Genomic DNA, 23288 nt, shown 5'->3' with positions numbered 1-23288 from the left:
TGTGTCACGTTTTTAAGAATAAGAAATCCCATGAATATGATGGACGTTTGGACTGGCGATAAGAAAAAATGTTATGGCTTGTTTCAATACAACCAAGGGTCAAGGGGGCAACTAGAAGACGAGTCGCCACCACGTGACTTGACAAAGAGAAACCATGGATTTATCTCAAATCGGTCACGGATTTACCGGTGATTTATCCCGCCCGATTGACCAGTTTTCATAACGTTGTATATCTCAAATTAGAGATTAAAGAAATACAATATTTTAAAAGATAATCCGCGAAATTGCTCCACCCGGTCGTCCCGACGATCAGGATTTTATTTTAGATTAATTGAACTTTTGGTATACTCTCGTAATATAATCGTTATAATAATTAATCTTTTTATGTAAGGTATTGGTTGAAATGAGAAAGTTAGTGTCACGAGCGGGATTCGAACCCACGACCTTCGGCTCAATACGCCGCTGCTCTAACCACTTGAGCTATCGTGACTTCGACACCAACTCCTCATTTCAACCTACAACCTGTCGAATTTCCATCTTTTTTGCCATTTTTCATGTGGGTTCGAATCCCGATCGTGTCACTAACTTTTTCATTTAAGCCAGTACCTTACATAAAAAGATTAATTGAAAGAAGTTATTGGGTCAATCGGACCACAAAATATAATGGAAGTTATAATAATGTTATAGAAACGAAGAATAAATCTTAAAAAAATTAACTACGAAACAATAGAATTGTTTTAGCTACTTAGATATCAGTGGGCTTATATAATAATTATAATGTCTTAATTATTTACTACTCATTAAAAACTTTTCAATTTTTTATTCTTTACGCTGAAGAACAACTGTGTTTTCAAGTTCGCTCGCCTTCATCGCGGCTGGTCTCTTAGTTTCTGACATTCATTAAACGACGAAACGACAATCTTCTGAAATTTACTGTTTAAGGTATTTAATATATAAATGTTAAGTTTAAAAAAAATATTTCATTCGGCATACAAGTCATAAATCAAATCGCGGATGCCCAGGTTATAAGCAGGGGGAGGCAGGAGTCAGGTTCCGTCGATTTTTGGGAATCTCACTTTTGTGATTTAGGCTGTTTGTATTAAATGCCTACTAAACTATCCAGCTTTAGGATTTTTATTAGTCCTTAATAGTGGCTCTTTAGTTGACTGGCTCACTTTTTTTCATAAGCAAATACCTTTTCCTTCTCAGGAATTTAAAGCAGTCTATAATATTTAATGTTTTCCGTTCCTTCTTGGCTGAATCTGCACGGGCTATTTTCTTTCCGTCTTAATATTTTAGCCAGTATTATTATTTTAGCTTTGGCAGATCTGCAATGGTCCTATGTTTTACAGGACTGTTGTAAGTTTATTCAAGACTTTATTTAACGAAATCTTTTGACTTTTTATATCCTGGGATGATTCTCCTAGTATGATTTTTGAACGTGATCCATTTGGCAGTTACTCCTTTCTTATTCCACTTTGGAATTTCACAGAAGGATTCAGATTCTATTATTTGCTAGTCCATCAGCCTTTCCGTTACCCTTCTGCCTTGTAAGCCAAGAAATTTTTATTTATTTTTACTACACCTAGAGAACTCACGGCATATTACATTGCAATACTTTAATGTCATTCAGATGAAAATTAGATTAAATTTTTCTCTCTAATCCAGGCTAATTAAAGATCGATTATTTTAATATTTTTGTAAATAATTTAAAAGAAAATCATTAAACAAAAACCCTCACGAAGAGAGGAGGAAGGAAAAATTTATGCCGGTGTTATTTGAGGTAGTGCCTTAGATCTTATCTTTTATTCCATCTACACCTATTTATCGGAATTCACAGCAGTCTATAATATTTACTGATTTTTTCTTCTTCTTGGCAGAACCTGTTTGCGCTTTTTTGCCACTTGTAATATTTTTAGGTGTTGGTTGCACTGAAATGACCCTTAGTTTCATTCGAAGAGGATGGTTCATGGGCGAGAGGCATCAGAGGAAAAGCCGAATTGTTTGCTAGTTACCTTGCTGAAATTTTCAAACCAAATGAAAACATCCATGGCAGCTTAGTTGAAGTAACAACCACGCCACAAGAAGAAAATATAAAGCTAGTTTCCCCTAAAGAAGTATCACATGAAATTAAAAATTTACCTGCTAAAAAGACTCAAGGATATGACCTTATCACTGGAGAAATACTAAAACAATTGCCAAAAAGGGTATAGTTAAACTAACATACCTATTTAATCCTGCAATCAGACTGAAATTTGTTCCTAGCAACTGGAAATTCGTAGAAGACATTATGATAAAAAAACGGGAAAACCGGTGAACCAATATCGTTACTATCGTCAGTGTCTAAACTCTTCGTCAAGTTATTATTAAAACGAATAAAACCCATTTAGAAAAAAAGAAAATCATTCCTTACCACCAATTTAGATTTCGAACAAGACATTCAACAATAGAACAAATTCACCGAGTAACGAACGTAATAAAAAAATCTCTTGAAGAAAAACAAATTTGTTCTGCTATCTTCCTTGATGTCTCACAAGCTTTTGACAAGGTCTGGCACGAAGGACTCATCAATAAACTAAAAGGTATGCTACCAAAGCAGTATGTCGATATTATCAGTTCCTACCTAACTGACAGACTGTTTAGAGTCAAACAAGAAGATCAATATTCCAAATTAAAAACAATAAATGCAGGAGTGCCACAAGGTAGCATATTAGGTCCACTGCTTTACTTGTTATACACCAGTGGTTTTACGAAAATAGATGTAGTTAAAAGACAGCGGTGATATCACTAGGACCGACTATCTCCCATTCAATCAAAATCCTCCAAAATGCATGTAATAAGATAAACGAATGGACAAAAAATGGAAAATCAAGCTAAATCAGCATAAATCAGTTCATCTAATCTTTACAAACAAAAAGGTGGACCATGTTCCGTCGCTCACAATCGATGGAACTACTATACCATTCAGCAATACAGCTAAATATCTGGGATTGACCTTAGATGCCAAGCTGAGATGGAAAGAACAAGTGAAGAAAAAAGGACAGAAATAGGTTTAAGATATAGACAACTATACTGGTTGATCGGACGTGGCTCCAATCTTGCTATACAAAATACAATATTATTATGTAAACAAGTCATAAAGCCTATGTGGACATATGGTATTCACATAACCGAAACAAGGTCAGAAGATTAAAAAGAACAAAGCCATATGAACTTGTGTAGTTAAAAATGAATAGTGAAATGTTAATCTTATTGTACCAATGGGTTTATAAGAATGTCAACATTTATTTATTCTATAATTCACTAATTTCTTTGGTCCGCTTGACCAATTAATATATTACAATTAATTAACGTTTTTAGTTGAGATAAAAAAGTCAATGGCACGAGCGGGATTCGAACCCACGATCTTCGGCTAGATACGCCGCTGCTCTACCACTTGAGCTATCGCGACCTCGATCCACTCGGACACCAACTCCCCATCTCAACCCCATCTATGTTATTCTATAATATTATTGTAAAATTAATGGTACGTCTAATAAGACCAGTTTTAATAAATAAATTTAATAATAAAAAAAAAATTTCATTCGACCTTGATGTAGCTGGGTTGTAGTGAGTTTAAGCAAGACGGTTTAACGAAATCTTTTGCATATTTTTATCCTAACAAAGGTGTCCACGTATAAAATGCTTTGAGCTGTCAGAACAGACCTAAAAACTTACTCTCTGTTGTCTGATTTTTTAAATCTCTTTTGTTCAGAGCAACTTGTTTATGGGCAAACACATTTGATCAGGATGATCAAGGTGTTTTATATGCTCCGTCAACGAAGTAGCGACTTTGAACAAGATTCAGTAGACAAGGTTCTAGGTTTTCTAATTTCATGTACAATTTTACATTCTTTCAAGACCAGACATCTTGCCATTCCCTATTTTTATGATCTCTTTACCTTCAAATCCTCAGTACACTCTTGTCACTTATTCCCAACCTTCTGACCTCTATCCTCCTAATCATAAAACTAATGCATTCAAATGTTCCTTCCTCATTCTATGCCTATTGCCTCCAACTTATGGAATCCCCTTCCTCAATTTCTCATCCAAGCCCCATCTCTTTCCATTTTTAAATCCCGTTTCTTTGATTACATCTTTATTATTCTTACAACTTGGCACAAAATATTTTTGATTGTCCCTTTAATTTAATTTCCATAGAAGAACATTTTTACATTATATTCATAATTTTGTAAATTTACATCTTTTTATGGCCTTATCAGGCTTTAATCTCTGTATGAAGCTTTGGTTGAACAGTGAAAATACCGCCCATCTGGAACATGATCCAGGTACCAAGAACCTACATTGTTTTCTAATTTTACAATTAAGAATTATTTTTATATAGAGAAAACAAAATTCTCTTAAAAATCAGGATGTAAATTATTAAAACAAGTGTCAAACCCGAAATTATAAATGTTTAAACCAACAGTGAGTAAAATATGTGGAGCATAAACTTAGCATTCGCCGTCCATTCTTCTCCCGCGAGACCTAGCGGAAAGAATTTCCGCATTTTGAAAGCATTTTCCATTTTATACAATAAACAAAAAGATTAAAACAAAACAAAATCTATGATTCAACTGGATTTTGCCTTATTAATAATACATTGCGGACAGGAATAGACTTAATTCATGTAAAACCGCTTAGATTTCGTGAAATTTTATCACGTAAAATTCCCATTCAATTTTTCCGTCTCTCCGATTGATTATCGCTTACCAACAAGGGCCAGGTGCTTAGAGGTTTTTTTTATTCCAGTGCTTAACAGACCGTGGACACGAAATGGCCTGAGGTTGAAAACGACGCGATGACACCTGCCTCTTCTGCAACACTGCAGTACTGAGATAATTGTAACGACTTAATTGAACTATTATCTCAAGCCCAGGCTAACTTTGGATCGATTATTTTAATAGTTTTGTTTATTTAGAAGAAAAACTGCACTAAGATCCTTTCGAAGAAGATTTTTCTGGGTTTATAAAGTCCATCAAAGACGGCGTTCTTCAAGGACGTCTCTTAGGACTTATCTTTTATTTGATAAACACTAGTTCAAATTTTAACCTTTATCACCTATTGTTTCCCTATTGAATGCATCTAACCTATCCTAGTTTTAAACATTCATGTGATTATGAGAACTAAAATTTAAAATTTCTATACCCTTTTTAGTCAATTGATCAAACTTCGCTAAAAGCATCCTCGTATCCATTAAAATCTATAGAAAAAGAGATGGCACGCTATTTTTGTTTGTGTTTTATCAAAAAATGTCCTAGAAAAGCGTATAGATATATAAAAAAACATTTAAGCTCACCAAAAGTTAAACAATTCAGACGACATAAGAGAGACAAGACGACAAACAGATCTTTACAAATTATTTATAAATAAACTAAATTTCGCTAAGTAGCATCCTCATATCTTTAAAAATCCCTAAAAAAAGATGGTACGCTATTTTTGTTTGTGTTTTATCAAAAAAATGCCCTAGAAAAGCGTATAGAAATATAAATAAACATTTAAACTCAACTAAAGTTAAAGAATTAAAGGACTAGGAGATACAAGACGACAAACAGATCTTTACAAATTATTTATAAATAAATTAAATTTCGCTAACTAGCATCCTCATATCTTTAAAAACCCTTAAAAAAAAGATGATACGTTATTTTTGTTTGTGTTATATCAAATAATGTCCTAGAAAAGCGTATAGATATATAAATAAACATTTAAGCTCAACTAAAGTTAAAGAATTAAATACCATAGGAGATACAAGAAGAAACATGCATCTTTACAAATTATTATAAATAAACTATATATCGCTAAGTAGCATCATCATATCCTTTAAACTCTTTAGAAAAAAGAAGGCACTCTATTTTTGTTTGTATTTTACCAAAAAATTATCCTAGAAAAGCGTATAGATATATAAAAAAACATATAAGCTCACCAAAAGTTAAATAATTCAGAGGACATAAGAGAGACAAGCCGACAAACAGATCTTTACAAATTATTTATAAATAAACTAAATTTCGTTAAGTAGCATGATCATATTCTTTAAAATCTTTAGAAAAAATAAGGCACTTTATTTTTGTTTGTATTTTACCAAAAAATTATCCTAGAAAAGCGTATAGATATATAAAAAACATTTAAGCTCACCTAAAGTTTAATCATTCAGAGGACATAAGAGAGACAAGACGACAAACAGATCTTTACAAATTATTTATAAATAAACTAAGCTTCGCTAAGTAGCATCCTCATATCTTTAAAAATCCATTAAAAAAGATGGTACGCTATTTTTCTTTGTATTTTACCAACAAAATTATCCTAGAAAAGTGTGTAGATATATAAAAAAACATTTAAGCTCACTAAAGTCAAAGAATTGAAGGACACAGGAGGTACAAGATAACCAAAGAATATTTACAAATTATTATAAATAAACTAAATTTCGCTAAGTAGCACCATCATATCCTTTAAAATCTTTAGAAAAAAGATGGGACTATTTTTGTTTGTACTTTACCAAAAACTATCCTACAAAATTATATTTATATAAACAACATTTAAACTCAACTAAAGTTAAAGAATTAAGAGGACATAAAAGAGACAAGATGACAAACAGACCTTTACGAATTATTTATAAATAAACTAAATTTCGCTAAGTAGCATCCTCATATCCTTTAAAAACTCAAGAAAAAAGATGGCACACTATTTTTGTTTCTGTTGTACAAAACAATATCCATGAAAAACATACAGATATATAAAAAAAAATTTAAACTCACCTAAAGTTAACGAATTTAATAGCATAGGAGATACAAGAAGACGCATGAATCTTTACAAATTATGTGTAAACAAACAAATTATTTATAAATAAACTAAGCTTCGCTAAGTAGCATCCTCATATCCTTTATAATCTCTAGAAAAAAGACGGCATTCCATTTTTGTTTGTGTTTTATCAAAAAATAACCTAGAAAAGTGTATAGATATAAAGAAAACTTTTAAGCTCACCTAAAGTTAAAGAATTGAAGGACATAGGAGAAACAAGACGACAAACAGATCTTAACAAATTATTTATAAATAAACTAAGTTTCGCTAAGTAGCATCCTCATATCCTTTAAAAACTCAATAAAATATTTGGTCCACTATTTTTCTTTGTATTTTACCAAAAAATATCCTACAAAAGTATATTTATATAAACAACATTTAAGCTCAACTACATTAAGAAGGAAATAAAATATACAAAAGGATTGTTCAAAATTATTGAATTATTAAAATATATTATAACGAAACTAACTTTCGTTACAGTTTTACTATTGTAAATTAAAAAAAGTAAATATCTTATTGAAATAAATTTCTTGGTTGTATACCTGGGCTGTTTTACTTTTCCTACGGTAATCATAAACTTAGTTCACGACTTATGAATTAATTTCACACTATCGTTAATGTATAAAAAAATAAACTGTTCATACAAAATGTTTACTTTTTAATATTTATACTTAAACTGCGTGAAAGTGACTCTAATTTCTAACAGTGCATATCGGTATTTTCCCGGGGTACTTTCGTTTTCCCACGTCGGCATTAATTATGTTCGGGAAAGGGACAATGGGCCGAGTTGAGTGCAATTTTTCTGTTTTCACTTTCGTCCTTTAATTATTTTAATCGGGCATTGTCCGATTTTAGGTAAATAAAAATCAATTTCATTTTCTTCACCTCTCGTCCCATTTATTATACAATTCGAGAAGAGGAAAGTTGGAAAAAAAAAATAGAAGCGGATGAACTTTCCTAGAGCTTTTACATGGTTTTGTGGTTAAATCGATTCACGGTTTAAAATATGAACAGTTTCAGTTCTTACATTAACTTGTTTTTAAATTTATTTTCTCCAATTAAAAATGTTTCCCTTAAGTACATTATATATAGATTTATTTAAATTTTCAGCGAATATGAAAGCTAAGAAATCTGTCACCTTTCATCGAACTGTTTTTTAACTTAAGAAATGTGTAATTTTTCGTTGTATTTTATGTTGCAGGAGTTGTGATCAGCATGACCATCAGTGACCCTTCAAGGTTAGTCCTTTTACCGTATTAACTGTCCGTTCGATGTCTGCAAACGGAACGCATCACGTTCTATTTGGCAGCTATCTTTTGTTTATGGGTCCCCCCGGTCTTGTGGTTTTTCACTCGGACAAAGTCGTCCTTTATCATCCTTCGCCGTATTCTTACCACCAAGGTGGACACATAATATCAATTACATATATATATATATTTTTTTTTTTAATTTTGTCCCAAAGGATACTTCCCAACTGGCTAATTTATTCAGTACAAATTTTATTTTCATAAAACACTATGTATCGAAACACAAATTAGCGATTTGTTTATTTAATGCAAATAACATGGAATCATGCTAGCACAATTGAAATACATTTACAAAACGTTTTAATAAGGTCAATCAATACGTTTCATCAGAACCAATTACCTTTAGTTGACCGGTTTAAATAATTAGATCACAATGAGATCAATTTTCGGTGCAGTATTGCGATAACATATTTGATTTATGCAAAAATAAAAAAAAGAATCTGAGATGTATATTGTAATTTTTTGTCTTTAATAAAGTATAGCGTGCTTTTCAAGGTATCCACAGTAGGTCTTTGTTTTTCACCAATGACTTTCCTATAGGTAGATGCCACAGCCTTTTCGGTCAATTAAAAATTTCCGGTGCTAAATTGTAAGGACAACAGGTAAACCAAAAAACTTAAAGGTTGAAAGAAAATATGTTCTTATGATAGAGTGAGGTTGAAAATTCCATAGGTCGGAGGCAGGGATGAGGAAGGAACGACTGAAGGTTTAAGGGGTCAAAAAGGCGTAAGCAGTTTTGACTACAGGATTTGAAGGAACATTTATTTTTTGGAAGAAGATTGGGAAGATATCATTGGAGAGAAGAAGGAAGTATTTCCGCAGTAGGAAGGTATACTTCGACGTATATATAGATCCGTTGTGTGGTACGTAAAGTAAAACATACAAAACATTAGACGTAGCTTTCTTTCAAGTTCCCCAGTGAGTTCCTTATGCAGAATACTGTTATCGAATTAGAAGAGAGTAAGGAAAGCTTTCCTTTACCAGTACTAAAGGAGGTGATTGGCACGATTGAAGAAGGGTGAAAAGCCGCGTCTGGAAATTTTGAAGATAAAGGGCTTCTTGTTCTAATCGAGAAAAATCCAATTCTTGTCGGTGGGGAAGGAATAGGGTGAGTGTTAATTGTAAATAGTAAAAGAGGGAAACGGAATTGCTTCAGCCTTTAGCATCTTGGGATTGTCTGGTGCATATGCCGGTTAATTAATGATTAATGATCCGTAGGTTATTTTGGGCTTTTAGGATATTTTTATTGCCGTGTTTAGCTAATGGGCAATTTTCGGTTTTAATCTCCAAGTTATCACAGGGTAGTGTGCTCGGACCACTACACATCAGACATCCCATCCACATCTACTCTCCTTGCATCCTTCGCCGACTACTCAGCCGTCCTTTCGTCCAATCCCGATGCTGACAAAGCTCGGAGGAGCTTTAATATCACGTTCAACAGAATGGAGCAAAATATGGGGAATAAAAGTGAATGAAAACAAGTGCACCCGTTTTATATTTACCCTCCGAAGCAAAACTCCTCACACAATACACCTCAACAACATCCCTATTCCCAAAGCTGCATACGATATCTTGACTCACGACTGAATGTGGAAACAACAAATCCAAGTAAAAAGAAACTGAATAGACGATTCGGACTACTGTATAAACTACTCGGACGCAAATCTAATTTATCGACAAAAACAAACTAACACTGTACAGAACACTACTGAAACCGATTTGGACATACGAACTAGAAGTGCGGGGTACCGCTAACCCTACTAACATCAACGAATTCATCCTTCCAATCCAAATCCTTAGAATTACAGTTAACGCTCCTTACTATGTCTACAACGCCACCCTCCACAATGACCTCGAAATACCCTTTGTAAATAAATTAATCCCTTCCAAATTCACCCAGATCCACGACAAACTCTCCACTCACCCCAACCCTCTAGCCCAATCCATGTCCAGCATAATCCATCCCTACAATCCTGTCCGCCGATTAAAGCAGAGATGACCTTGGGACCTACTCCTCCAGGAGTAACCTTGCACAAACTGGGAAACCAACAATGGTGGGCGACTCCCCTCAAGACGATACAGTATATAATGTAAATATGTAAATAACTTCAAATTACAAGATGTATTAACACAGCTAGTAATAAAAAAAAAATCTCCAAGATTTACCTAGGGTTCTTCTTGTGGTCATTAGCGATATTTTACTTTTTGTTATGGCATGCTACATGTGAAGTTTCCTGGTTTCAACATAACAAAAGAATATTCCTAGGTATTTAAACTCGTTTTTTAACTGCAGCATTTCATCATAAAACGTAGGTCTGGTATTTCTTAGTGAAAGCAATTAGGGTATGTTTTGAGGGGTTTGATTTAAGTCCCCGTTGTGAACACCATTGTTGCACCATGTTTAGTGCTCTGCAAATGAGCTCTTTTTAACGTTGAGTCGAATTTTCCCCTGACTAGTATGACAATATCATCTACTAGCAAAGTGAACGAAGATATCACTTCTAAGTGACAAAGCCGTACATGTTCTCAAATGCACCGAATCTGTTCTGGTGTTCGTGATAGGTATGTCACACGGCGATGTACCCGTCGTCAGACGTGTCGGAGCGATGCGAGAAAAATCACGGCGAACGTGACACCGCTACGTCTAAACGGCACTGACACTTCCGGACGATGGCAACGGTCGCAATTATTACCCTGTCACAATCCTTATCCCTTCATATTTTTTCCTCTTCCTTTCCTTTTTCAACAAGTCCTTTTTCTTCCGGGCAATCCGATTTGAAGGATCGACTCGTGTTTATCACCGGATTTTGAACTCTGGAGCTTCCTCTTCTCACGTTTTCAACGTCAGTCCAATCAATCATCTCAGAAAAGACGGTGGAAACAACTTTAAAAAATCTCATCCTTGCTGTAACTTTTTTGTTGAAAAGCTTATAAAATTAAAGTAAATAATTGTGTTATTTATTAGAATAGGTACATGGTAGTAGACCAAAAGACCAATCAACCGTGTCATAAACCGCCGACCTACTTTTGTTACAAAGCATTTCTTAGATAATCAACCAAAATACGTTCAAACTTAATAATCAATCGGCCAGAAACTACTCATACAGAACGGAAAAAAACTTCAGACCATCAGTCCCAAGTTTTTATCTAGCGCACTATGTAATTGAAATTCTTCCTTCTGCACAATTAGAAAACCTAAAACTATTTCGATTTGAATAAATTTCACCCAATTTCACGTTTTTTTTTCTTTGAGGAATGGTAAATTGAAACTGAGCAACTTCAACTGGAAAGTTTCACCGGTTTGAAAAAATACGCTATTAGGCCCACGGAACGAAAACGTAGATGTAGCGGAAACGTAATGGGCTTAAATCCTAGCCTCCGAGTCATTACAGAGGTGATTAATGTCACCGTGGTCAGTTCCTTCGAATTAATTTAAAAAGACAAGGGTAATTGTTTTTCCCTAGGTAGTCCCTACTTTCATTTCCAATTGCTCTCGTTGACTTAAAACTTTATCACGTATTAATCTATAGTTCTATGATTGTCTCAATTTTCTATGTCGAACGTGCATGATAAATTATTCAACCCTTGGGGTATGCAATGTCAGATCGAATCGTAGAACGAAAGCAGTTGTTTGTTTATTAGATCGGTCCACTTCTTTGTAATGATAGATAGAGAAATGCTCATCAAAAATCATTATTGAGTTGCCACTTCTTTAACGGCGTCGTGATAGCCATGGGGTCGAAGATTTGATCTATCGATTAGCTCCATTTTCTACGATTCCAAGCGCATCCAGATAAAAAAAAATTAAAATTTCAACACGGATCAAAATAAATTAACTTGTTCTAGTTTATCAGAGTCAATAGTACCGATTTATGAATTTGGGTCAAGAGACGAAGGGAAAATGGATTTTCAAAAATGAATGAACTTCTCGTAGCCCAATTTCACGGTGACCAGCTTTTATTTTTTGTATTATTGATCTGGAAAAAACGTTACAGAAACAATTTGACAATGAAATCATTGTTATTATTCATCATCATCATCATCTTCGACCGAACCAAAATTTTATAAAACGCCATTTTGCATAATTACACTTTCACTACGTCATTTTATAACCCCCACAATTTGCACAAAACACAATTGATTCTTTGAATACTTACAGTGTAAAAATAAAAGAGGTCCAATCTAAAATTAAATAGGTAGTCGCAAAATCATTCATTGATTCTAACTTATTTTGTATAAGTGATAGTTTTACCCTCCATTTTTATTTTTTATTATAACATTTTTGTGAATTTTGAAGGTGATATGTCCAGATTATGTTAGGGGTATAAAAAGGGGGAACGGGTTGATTATCCTGATGATTAAATCCATTATATTTCCTGATTCAATTACCAAATAACTTCTTTCAATTAATTAATTTTTATGTAAGGTTTTGGTTGAAATGAAAAAGTCAGTGTCACGAGCGGGATTCGAACCCGCGACCCTTTGCTAAATACGCCGCTGCTCTATCACTTGAGCTATCGTGACCTCGATGACTCGGATCGTGACTCGGACACCAACTTCCCATCTCAACCCACCATTCGAATTTTCCCTTCTTTTTGCCTATTTTCAAAGGGAAAATTCGAAAGGAAGGATGAGATGGGAAGTTGGTGTCCGAGTGGATCGAAGTCACCATAGCTCAAGTGGTAGAGCAGCGGCGTATTTAGCCGAGGGTCATGGGTTCGAATCCCGCTCGTGTCACTGACATTTTTATTTCAAATAATACCTTACATAATTCTGATGATTATTGTTTATGAATATTGAAAATTTCCGAACAATCCTTTAATATTCCTCACTATGCTGCTACCGTCTCCAGCTACTGTCCAATTCATTACATTTTGAAATATTTACAGATTATGTTAGGATTATAAGCATGGAGAGGCGAATTGGTTATTCCATGTATGCATATTTATTATTTTAGAACAATCCTTTAGTATTCCCCATGAAACTCGTTAGGTTGCGTTTAAATTTGGTGGCAATTTAAAATCCTCTGATTTGTGAAGCTGGTATTTCCATATTATGTCTGGGTTATAAGTAAGGTGAGGCGAGATGGTTATTCAATTTATGCATACCTATTTATCATTTTACCACACCCCCTTTAATATTCTACATGACACTCCTGCTGTCTCGTTTTAATCTGGTGAAGATCTCGATTCTTTGATATTTGAAGCAGATATTTTCATTTCATGTGAGGGTTATAAGTAGGGATAGACGAGATGATTTGCCATTCATTTGAATATATTATTTCAGAACAATTTTATTATCTTCCTTCTTTTATTATCTCATGAAAACTCCATTTTAATTAAGTGAAGATAAGAATTCTACACTTTTTGAAGTGGATAGTTATAGAATATGTCAGGGATATAAGCAGGGAGACACCTCCGTTAGTATTCCTCGTGAAGATCTTACCTTCGCTTAGTTTTGTGAAGAAACCACTACTTTGATTATTTGAAAACTATGCCAGGGTTATATGCATATTTATTTATATACAGGGTGTATCAACTTTTATAATCCACCCATTTATTTTGGAAACGGCTAACTTTAGCAAAAATGGTCTTGTACAAACCCCAAGCTAATTTGGGCTAGGAATCGTGTGGTAACAGATTTAACATAACTTTCTCATCTAGGATGACACTAACTTTGTTATTTTAAATGACTCAATATTGTAGATGCTATCAAAATTTTCCATTCAGTAAAAGTGGCATAAAATAAGCTATATAATCAAACTGTACAATAAAAATATGAGATTCTCATTTAAAATAAGGAAATTATTGTCATTTCCTAGCTAGATAAGAAAGTTATGCTAAATCTGTTACCACCACGCGATTCCTAGCCAAAATTAACTTGGGGTTTGTATAAGACCATTTTTTGCTAAATTTAATCGTTTCCGAAATAAATGGGAGGACAATAGTAGTTGGTACACCTTATATGTATACATAAAATTTGAAAATCAAAGAAATTTTTTGGTTTATGTTTATTTATTATTTCTCTGACATTAGTTCTCTCTCTCTTTTTTTCTCTTTCTTTTTCCTTTTCTCTCTTCGCATATTTTTACTTTTTATTGTCTCTTTCTGTCATCGTCAGTCTTACTCTGTCTCTCTTTATCTCTCTTTCAATTTTTATCCCATACCCAGATTTAATTGTCTCACTCATTAATTTTTTCTATCTGTCTCACAAAATTATAATTGCTCTTTTAATCAACTACACACACTTAACCTCAGACTCACTCTGTCTCACTCTGTCAAGGTTTATTTTTATCTTTAGTTCTTCTATCCTCTGTTCTCTCTGTCACTCTCTCTCTTCTCTTCTCTTCTCTCTCCCTCTCTCTCTCTCTCTCTCTATTTCTTTCTTTCTCTATCTATCTATCAATATATGTCTATCTATCTCTAGTCCTTTATCTCTCTCAATCTCAATCTCAATCTCTTGCTATCAATCTGAATCATATATATTACTTTCTCTTTTATTGTTAATACTGTTTGTCACCCTCAGTCTTATTTAATGTATATATCTCTATCTATATTTTTTACCCTTCAATGCAGTCTTATTATATTATTCCAGTTTTATTATGCGAATTCTTTTAAACAAATTACATAGTTTTATAGTCTGCTGATCGAAGAACTTCCTTTCAAACTGGCCAATTTGTTAACAAATTTTCGAATTTCATTCATTATTATTGTTGTACTAACTTCTTTTCAGTAAAAGTGGCATAAAATAAGCTCTAAAATAATTGTAAAAGAAAATATGGGATTCTCATTTAAAATAATAAAGTCAGTGTCATTTCCTAGAAAGTTATGCTAAATCGGTTACTACCATGCGATTCCTAGTCCGAAGTAACTTGGGGTTTGTATTAAACGATTTTTACTGAAGTTAACCGTTTCGGAAATAAATTGGTAGACTATAGAAGGTGGTACACCCTGTATAAAAACGGTATTCCTCATGAAGGTCTTACTGTTGTGTTTTAATTTGATGACGATACCATACTTTTGATTTTCGAAGCGGATATTTCCAGACTTTATCAGGGTTATAAGCAAGGAAAGGCAAGAATGTCAGTCAAATTTTGCGTATTTAACAGCCTTTTGGTATTGCTCATGAAAATCTTACTATCGCGTTTTAATTTGTTGAAGGAATCATACTCTTGAATTTTTGAAACTGATATTTCTTGACCATGTCAGAAATATAAGCAGGGAGAGGGAAAACTTTGACTCATTTCTTCCAAAACACTATTAGAAAGTGTTAAAGATAAGGTTAAAACTGTCTTCATATTACAAAAAAATTATGCCTTTTTTTCGAAATTTCTCTTGTCAATCTTGGAAGTTTTCAAATAGACCGTCATTTCCAGAAGGCGAAAAGTGGAATTTTCGTTCTGAATTCTCCTCCAATGCTTTTATTCACATCGATTCGTCCAATAATCTTCAGGCGGATGTCGGTCAGTATGGCTATCGGCTCTTTGACGTCAATTGTACTTAGGAAGAATCGGCGACGACAAAAACCCACCGGCGGTCCGGTCCGCTCACGCTCCGGGGAACCCATCGTCATTTTTCTTCCACCAATCCAATTCCCTTTTGTGCTCTTTAAAGATTTGAGAGTTAACGGTGGCGGCTCTCAATGGAACGACAAAAACAACTCTTGTCGTCCAGAGTTTATTAATTCGATCCGCACAGTCAGAATTCATTGACATTTCACTTGCAATCTCGTGGTCGACAATCAAAAACAGCCCCTTTCACCGTAATTCTCAATGTCGCTACAAGTTTTTACAAGTTCGGCTTACTATTGTTCGCTGGAAGAATGAACCTTTTCCTTGTTTGCTTTTACCAGAAAAGAAATCCGATTCACGACAAAAGAAAAAACACAAGAACAAACTAAACAATTTGGTTTGCTGTTAACATTCACCAAAAAAAAGATGGAAAGGGCAATTTGAGCAAGCCCATTCACAATACATTAAAGGTGTTGATTGCTCTCTTATGACTGTAAAATACTTAAAAAACCAACCTTTTACAGACGGTAAGTTCTTTTGTAACATTTCAGCTCATTGGACTTACTAATACTGCACAGACCTCTTTTGAATTTTATTTCTTAATATTCCAAAGACCAATCTTTTAAAAATGAAGATTAAATAAAATCGGCTAGTAGATTCCGCGGTCGTGGGTTCGATTCTTCCCTCGCCTCTGACACAGTTTGACACGGCACTCATCAATGGAAGGTCTGGAGCGGGATCGGATCTCAGCGACCTTGAATTTGGTCCCAACCTCCTTCAAAAATGAGGTTCTATGGAAGAACACCGGCACACCGGGTGCTCAAATTACCATGCGTGTTTCGAGCTCTCAAAAATGGAGCCAGGGAGTACAATAAACTGTACACTAGGCTGCCCTGCTCAGGGGGAACTCCACCAGTTCCTGGTATTCATTATTTAAAAAAAATATTTTTTAAAAATCAGTCTGTGTCATGTTTTTCAAGACAAGATAGAATAATTGTAGTACTGAACAAAGAAAAGTCGAGGTCTTTTCCAGATTGTGTGTAGAAGTTCATAGGTCATAATCTACTGTTTCAGGTTCTGCTGAGAAGGAAAGCAAATATTGGCTTCTAAATTTTCCTTGTCATTTTTTTTTAATTTAATTTATTTATTACAATCTGTAACCTTATTTAGAACTTCACTAGTTTCTTGGTTCGTTTGACCAAGTAATATCCTACAATTAATTAAGGTTTTTAGTTGAGATAAAAAAGTTAATGGCATGAGCGGGATTCGAACCCACGATCTTCGGCTAGATACGCTGCTGCTCTATCTTGACCTCGATCATCGCCATTTTTCAAATAATCTATATATCTATAGTAATCTATTTGATTCTCGGCGACAAATTTTATCTCAACTAAAAACCTTAATTAATTGTAAGATATTACTTGGTCAAGCGGACCACGAAACTAGTGAGCTATCGTAACTTCTATCATAGATAATAAAATAAGAAGAAGAAAATAGAATAGAAGAAGATAATACAATTGTTCTTAAATAATATATATAAATGAATGGCAAATTATCTCGTCTGCCCCTACTTATAACTCTCACATGATATGCAAAATCTGCTTCAAATATCAAAGAATCCTTATCTTCACCAGATTAAAACGAGACAGCAGGAGTGTCATGTAGAATATTAAAGGGTGTGTGGCAAAATGATAAATAGCTATGCATAAATTGAATAATCATCTCGCCTCACCTTACTTATAACCCAGACATGTTATGGAAATACCAGCTTCAAAAATCAGAGGAGTGCTATTACCACCAAATTTAAACGCAACCTAACAAGTTTCATGAGGAATACTAAAGGATTGTTCTAAAATAATAAATATGCATACATGGAATAACCACATCTTCATGCTTATAATCCTAACATAATCTGTAAATATTTCAAAACGTAATGAATTGGACAGTAGCTGGAGACGGTAGCAGCGTAGTGAGGAATATTAAAGGATTGTTCGGAAATTTTCAATATTCATAAACAATAATCATCAGAATTATGTAAGGTATTATTTGAAATAAAAATGTCAGTGTCACGAGCGGGACTCGAACCCACGACCCTCGGCTAAATACGCCGCTGCTCTACTACCACTTGAGCTATCGTGACTTCGATCCAATCGGACACCAACTTCCCATCTCATCCTTCCTTTCGAATTTTCCCTTTGAAAAATGGCAAAAAGGAGGGAAAATTCGAAAGGTGGGTTGAGATGGGAAGTTGCTGTCCGAGTAGATCGACGTCACGATAGCTCAAGTAGTAGAGCAGCGGCGTATTTAGCCGAAGGTCGTGGGTTCGAATCCCGCTTGTTACACTGACTTTATTTATCTCAACCAATACCTTACATAAAGATTAATTATTAAAAATATTGTAGATGGGGTTTTGATTAGAAGGGTGAATATGGGTGGTTTTTCTTGTCATAATTCCGTTTCATCTGTTCTCTTTATTATTTTCTCTCTTTTTTTTAGAAGTGAAGAAAAGTGATTTTATATATTCCAAGCTAATGGTAAAATTTAAATAAAAGTGCTAGTACTGTAACTTGGTTTAATGTCCTACATTATCTAGACGTAATATAAAGAGGCGGTTTATATTTCCCTTTCTCTCTTGTACAATCCAATCCACCCTAATAATGAATAATGCTCGTGCTGAATTTAAATTCACAAATGAAGGAAAATCAGAATTAATACAGAAGAGAAAGGAGAGAATATAACCGCCTCTATTTACAGTTTGATTGTATAAAACGCCTATTAGAATGGCGTTACGAATATGAAAACGCGCTTTCTCCCGATTGTTCGGCGATCTTTAGACGAATTCCTTAAACGTCCAAAAACTTGTTATATCAACAGGGTTAAGAATTTTCGTAGCTGTGCCGCCTTTAGGCCCTGTAATCCCGCGTGAAAATCCGATCCGACGGTTTTGAATTGGATTAGCCCAGAAAAACGGGTTCCCACAGGCCGAGGGGATCGATTTCCGTTGAAAGTAGCGGAGGAAGGCATCGTCGCTGGTCCTAAAATTGGTAAATCTGGGCTAAATAGACAAAAAAAGGTTGCGAAAAAGTTAAAAATTTCTACTTTCATACCGAACACAAATACATAACTTTCAAGCGAAAAAAATTTGACGCTGAAGTTTGGTCGTTTTTGGACATTTGGTCAATGTTCGCTGGTTTAGTCTGACCATTTAACCATCCTCTCAAGTTGGTCTGTGAGAAAATTTTTGTTCATCCTTTCGCTTGTTTTTCTGTATATGTTGAAAAATAAAAATAAACTCTAACACACAAGAAGGAAAACTAGCAACAGCGGACGCATTATAACAGAAATGTATTGAGTTATTAAATAAGTGAGCAAAATAGCAGAGTAAAATAAGCGAACATTTTTCGCTAATTCACTGTCATCCCTTTTGTGTTTTGCAGCAGCAGTTTTATTAAGCAATTTAGTTAAGATGTCTTTATTAGTATTTTTTTTAATGCAAGGGGAAATCCGGCAGCACAGACTGCTAGGAAAATTTGTGTGTATGATGATGATGATTTAGGATTTAAGGGATCGCACTGTACGATAAATGGCTTTCTCAGTTCATAAGCGAAAATTTGGTTTTCTAAAACACAAAAGGCTATGGTCGAGGCTTCAGTTTTAAGCTTTTGTCGCAAATAACCCGCACTCAACGACTCGAGACATCACAAAAACCACAACAAATCTCATACAAATTTTTGAATGAATCGATTGCAGCTGGATATGTTTTTCGAAGCGATACGTTACTCGCATGTTAACTGAAAATATTGCATTTCCTCTTAAAATGTAAACGATCCATTTTTAAATAGGTTTATAACTGGGGATGAATGGTAAGTGAGGAAATCCTGGGTAAAACGCAGCGACCCACTGTTAACGACTCTAACAACCGGCTTTCACCCCAAAAAGCTGTGCATTTGGTGGGCTTAGAAGGGAGTGCTTTATTATTATCTTCTTCCATCCAAAGAATTCATTAATTCAAGTGTATGCTGCGCACTGGAGCGATGAAATTCAATAATTAATCAAAAAAGGCCGTTATTGGCTAATCGCATGGGTCCGTCCATCTACTGAGATGTAATACCCAACCGAACATATTCGTACTTAAAACTTTACGAATAACTTACATAAGGATTAATGAAAACTTTACTTCACTTGAGGGCTGGAACAATTAAGGAGTTTATCGCTCGAAAACTTTACATTTTCTTGCAGAAGGTAATTACAAAATTATATGGCAGATGGCAACAGATAATGAAACGAAATGATTTATACTTATAAATTTGTTTACAACAACATGATATTTCAATTGAATTTACCATCACAAATGGGTACCATGACAAAAACATCCTCATAAGATCAGATAGCCAAGCAGCCATTGAAGCATTAGCATGTAAAAGAATCACATCAAAATTAATCAGTGAACGCATCGAAAATCTCCAAAACCTGGGGAAACACAACAACCTGATGATATCTTGGGTGCCAGGGCACAGGGGAATTTTGGGTAACGAGAAAGCAGACAGACTGGCCAGAGGAGGATCTGCAAGACCATACATATGCCCCGAACCTATCCTTGGGATAACAAAAACAAATATAGAATCCTCCATCGCAGAATGGTTCCAAGCAAAACAAAAGGAAAAATGGATAAACTCTAGCGGTGCTAGACATAGTAAACGTATGATGAAACAACCCTCACCGAAACTGGCAAAAACACTGCTGCGATTGGAGAGGGCCAAACTCAGAGGAGTAGTAGGACTACTAACCGGTCGCTGGCATCTGAGAAAACATCTAAACAACAGGGATATATACAGCGATGATCCCATTTACAGATTATGTAATGAGGAGGAGGAAACAGCCAGTCATATCATCTTCGAATGCGAAGCAACAGCTCAATGGAGGTTTAACCTAACGTACGGAAAAAACTTAGGGAATCAAATTGCAGCATCAATGACCTGATACTTCTAAGAAGAAGGATTGAGTCTATTGACTGAACTAAGGAACTAGGAAGGTACAATAAGCCAGAAGGCTGCAGTGCCTGGGAAATACAAACCCCGCTTCCTAGTATCCTTATTACCATCCAAATCACCCCAGAATACTCAACATACTTAATTTTTTGATTTTTAGGTAAAGCAAAGGACATAACCTCCCTTTCTACCTTTCTTTTCTGGTCTTTGTAGCGGTTTATCTTACTAGTTTCTTTTCTTGTTTCTCTAGCCAAGTTATGACCAGACCAATCATAATCTATAATATTAATCGATTCTCTCTTGTCTGTATTGTATTTCTAACTTCTCTGTATCTCATGGTTTAGTCAATTGTGGATGAAATATCACAAATACAAATATAAAGAAAGAAGATAATCTGTTTAAATTCACAGTACCCCAGATATTCAGCGAAGCAATTGGGGTACGGCCCTCTATTCACGCTAATAAGTTCATTCACACCCCAGTCTTTTTACACCCATAGTACTAGATATTCCTCAGGGCCGGATTAAACACTCTTCTTTCTTTCTAATAAATTACTTTATCGCTATCCCTCTTTTTTGGCTTTATTTCGTCTCTTTTGCGTTTTAATCTTAATAATTGTTTTTCCTGTTTATCCAGCCAAATGATGATCAAGCAAAGACGGTAATCGACTCTTTCTTTGTTTATCCGATTGCTAGCCTCTCTTTAGGCTCACATAAATCAGAAACTTCTTAAAACATCAAAATCTGATAAGCATTCCCATTACGCACAAATGTTGAATTTACTGAATATTTAATTTGTTTATATAGAAAATTCTTGCCTTAAAACAAAAGAAGAGGCAACACGCTGCCTCCTATTTATACAATTGATGTTTATTATCACCATTATAAATTATGGTATAGTAAATTTTGTGGTTTTGTCTTTTAGGTGAGGCGTCCAATTTTTGACACACAAAAAGCCTTTGAGATTATTTTACTACTAGATATCTGACAAAATAAATTTTATATCACTGCAATTACTAATCATGATCATCTGTTGTCTCCAGAGGGAAAACGTTATACTTCAAATATAGAATTCTTTAAAAAAATTACAGATTTTCAAATTATTTGGGGTAGAATATTTATTGTCGAATAATTTTGGATCATTTTGGTATGCTACGTGCTGGCGGATTTTTATTTTTTTTAATTAAAAAAATAAATACAATTTAATATGAAAGTGTGTCTTTGGTTGTCTATGGGATAGAATGGATCAAGATAAAAAATGATAAATTGTGAGATTTTGTGATGTGGTTGGTGAACATGGCTGAACTGAGGCTGATATGCGTCTAACAATTTAAATTGATAAAACCTAGATTTATTCTTTCAAAGAAGCCGAAAGAACAAAAACCTCAGACGGCATTTTCTCCCTTTAATTTTTACAAATTTATTAAAAAAAATAGGACTGGTAAGATAAGAGCAACGGCTGAATAAAGCGCCTTACAGGCAAAACAAACCAGGATGACCGGAGGTGATGAAGGTAAAGGGTCATGATCCAGCAGACCTCACGTCGTGTTTCACAAACGCAAACAAATTTCTCATTGAAAAAAATAAAAGTGCCGATAATTTCCAGTACGTTTCCGATGTACACGTCCGGTATTTATTTGCCTTCACCGGAAAAAATAAGTTTACGAAGTCTAAATTCAATCGAAGGAAGAGCGTGGAAGAAAAAGTGGCCCGTTCCTTTTGAATCGCGTGTTGAAACGACGGGCATATGGATCGAGATGAAAGCCCGGTTTCGTATTATCTTGCACTTTCGTGTAGAACCGTTCTCGCCGAAAAGGGAACGAGTACAATGCGGACCCAGCCGGCCGGTACACGGCGTATGCTCGTCCACACGTCCGCCCAATCCGGCCCAGATCTCGACGTGATCGCATCTGAGCTGTTCGCCGACGGTTTTCACCCGAGGGTCGGTTTTTCCCTGTGGATATTTCACCGCGATTATATGAGGCGACGTGCAAAACGAAGGAAAGTCGGCCGAACACCCGAAAACGTCTGAATGCACGCTGTGATAATTTAACTATCATTTACATTCTATGGCCAACATTTCTCCTCGTAAAAAAACAAACTTTTCGCCTGTAGAGTCGGGTAATTCATGACCTTCTTGAAGTCAATCGATGTCTGATCGTAACAAAAATGGCACAACGAGTTGGAAGCTATGAGACCTGTCAAAACATCGTAAAAAAGACCGAGGATTCAGGAAAGTGTGTACCAGATGAATCCTTCCCCTTTTGACAGCAGAACAACGCCGGCTTTTGAAAGTCTGCCAGGAGCACGCTTTGTAAAGGAATGTATAATTTTTTTTTTTATTAAAACATGCCAAAAACGTCCAAAGTAACCAATACGGAGTGGTGAAAAATTGGGTGTTAGCTGCTCGGTGCTTCCTACTATTTTTTTTCGACCGATTTCTTGCTTGTTATAGGGGGCTTTTGAATATTTTTCGTACCTTCTCGGCCGCATACACTAGCTCTGATTCCAAATTGGAAGAAAAAATGGACTCTACTTGACTATCCTCCTTAAAACCCTAATAGCACTAAAAGGATAGCATTGCGAGACAACTTCCTTCATTTTATAATGCCAGGATAAAAACCTCCCAATCCGCTAAATAAAAATAATG

The 23288-nt window shown here is 34.9% G+C and overlaps 1 protein-coding gene and 1 non-coding gene across 2 annotated transcripts in view; one reads left to right on the top strand and one right to left on the bottom strand.

Moving 5' to 3' along the window:
- LOC106664400 (protocadherin Fat 4) overlaps positions 1-23288 on the top strand; it is a 126261-nt gene that overhangs the window by 19538 nt on the left and 83435 nt on the right. Inside the window, exon 2 of the mRNA XM_014390089.2 lies at positions 8036-8072. The gene's annotated coding sequence lies outside the window, so the exon portion shown is untranslated. The remainder of the gene's footprint in view (positions 1-8035; positions 8073-23288) is intronic.
- Positions 417-490, bottom strand: Trnan-auu. The gene has a single exon. It is a non-coding gene; the product is annotated as a tRNA-Asn (tRNA).

This window comes from Cimex lectularius, unplaced genomic scaffold, assembly GCF_000648675.2.
Source record: "Cimex lectularius strain Harlan isolate CLEC.00 unplaced genomic scaffold, Clec_2.1 scaffold251, whole genome shotgun sequence".
In the NCBI taxonomy this organism is placed as follows: domain Eukaryota; kingdom Metazoa; phylum Arthropoda; class Insecta; order Hemiptera; family Cimicidae; genus Cimex; species Cimex lectularius.
This window is presented reverse-complemented; position numbering and strand designations above follow the sequence as displayed.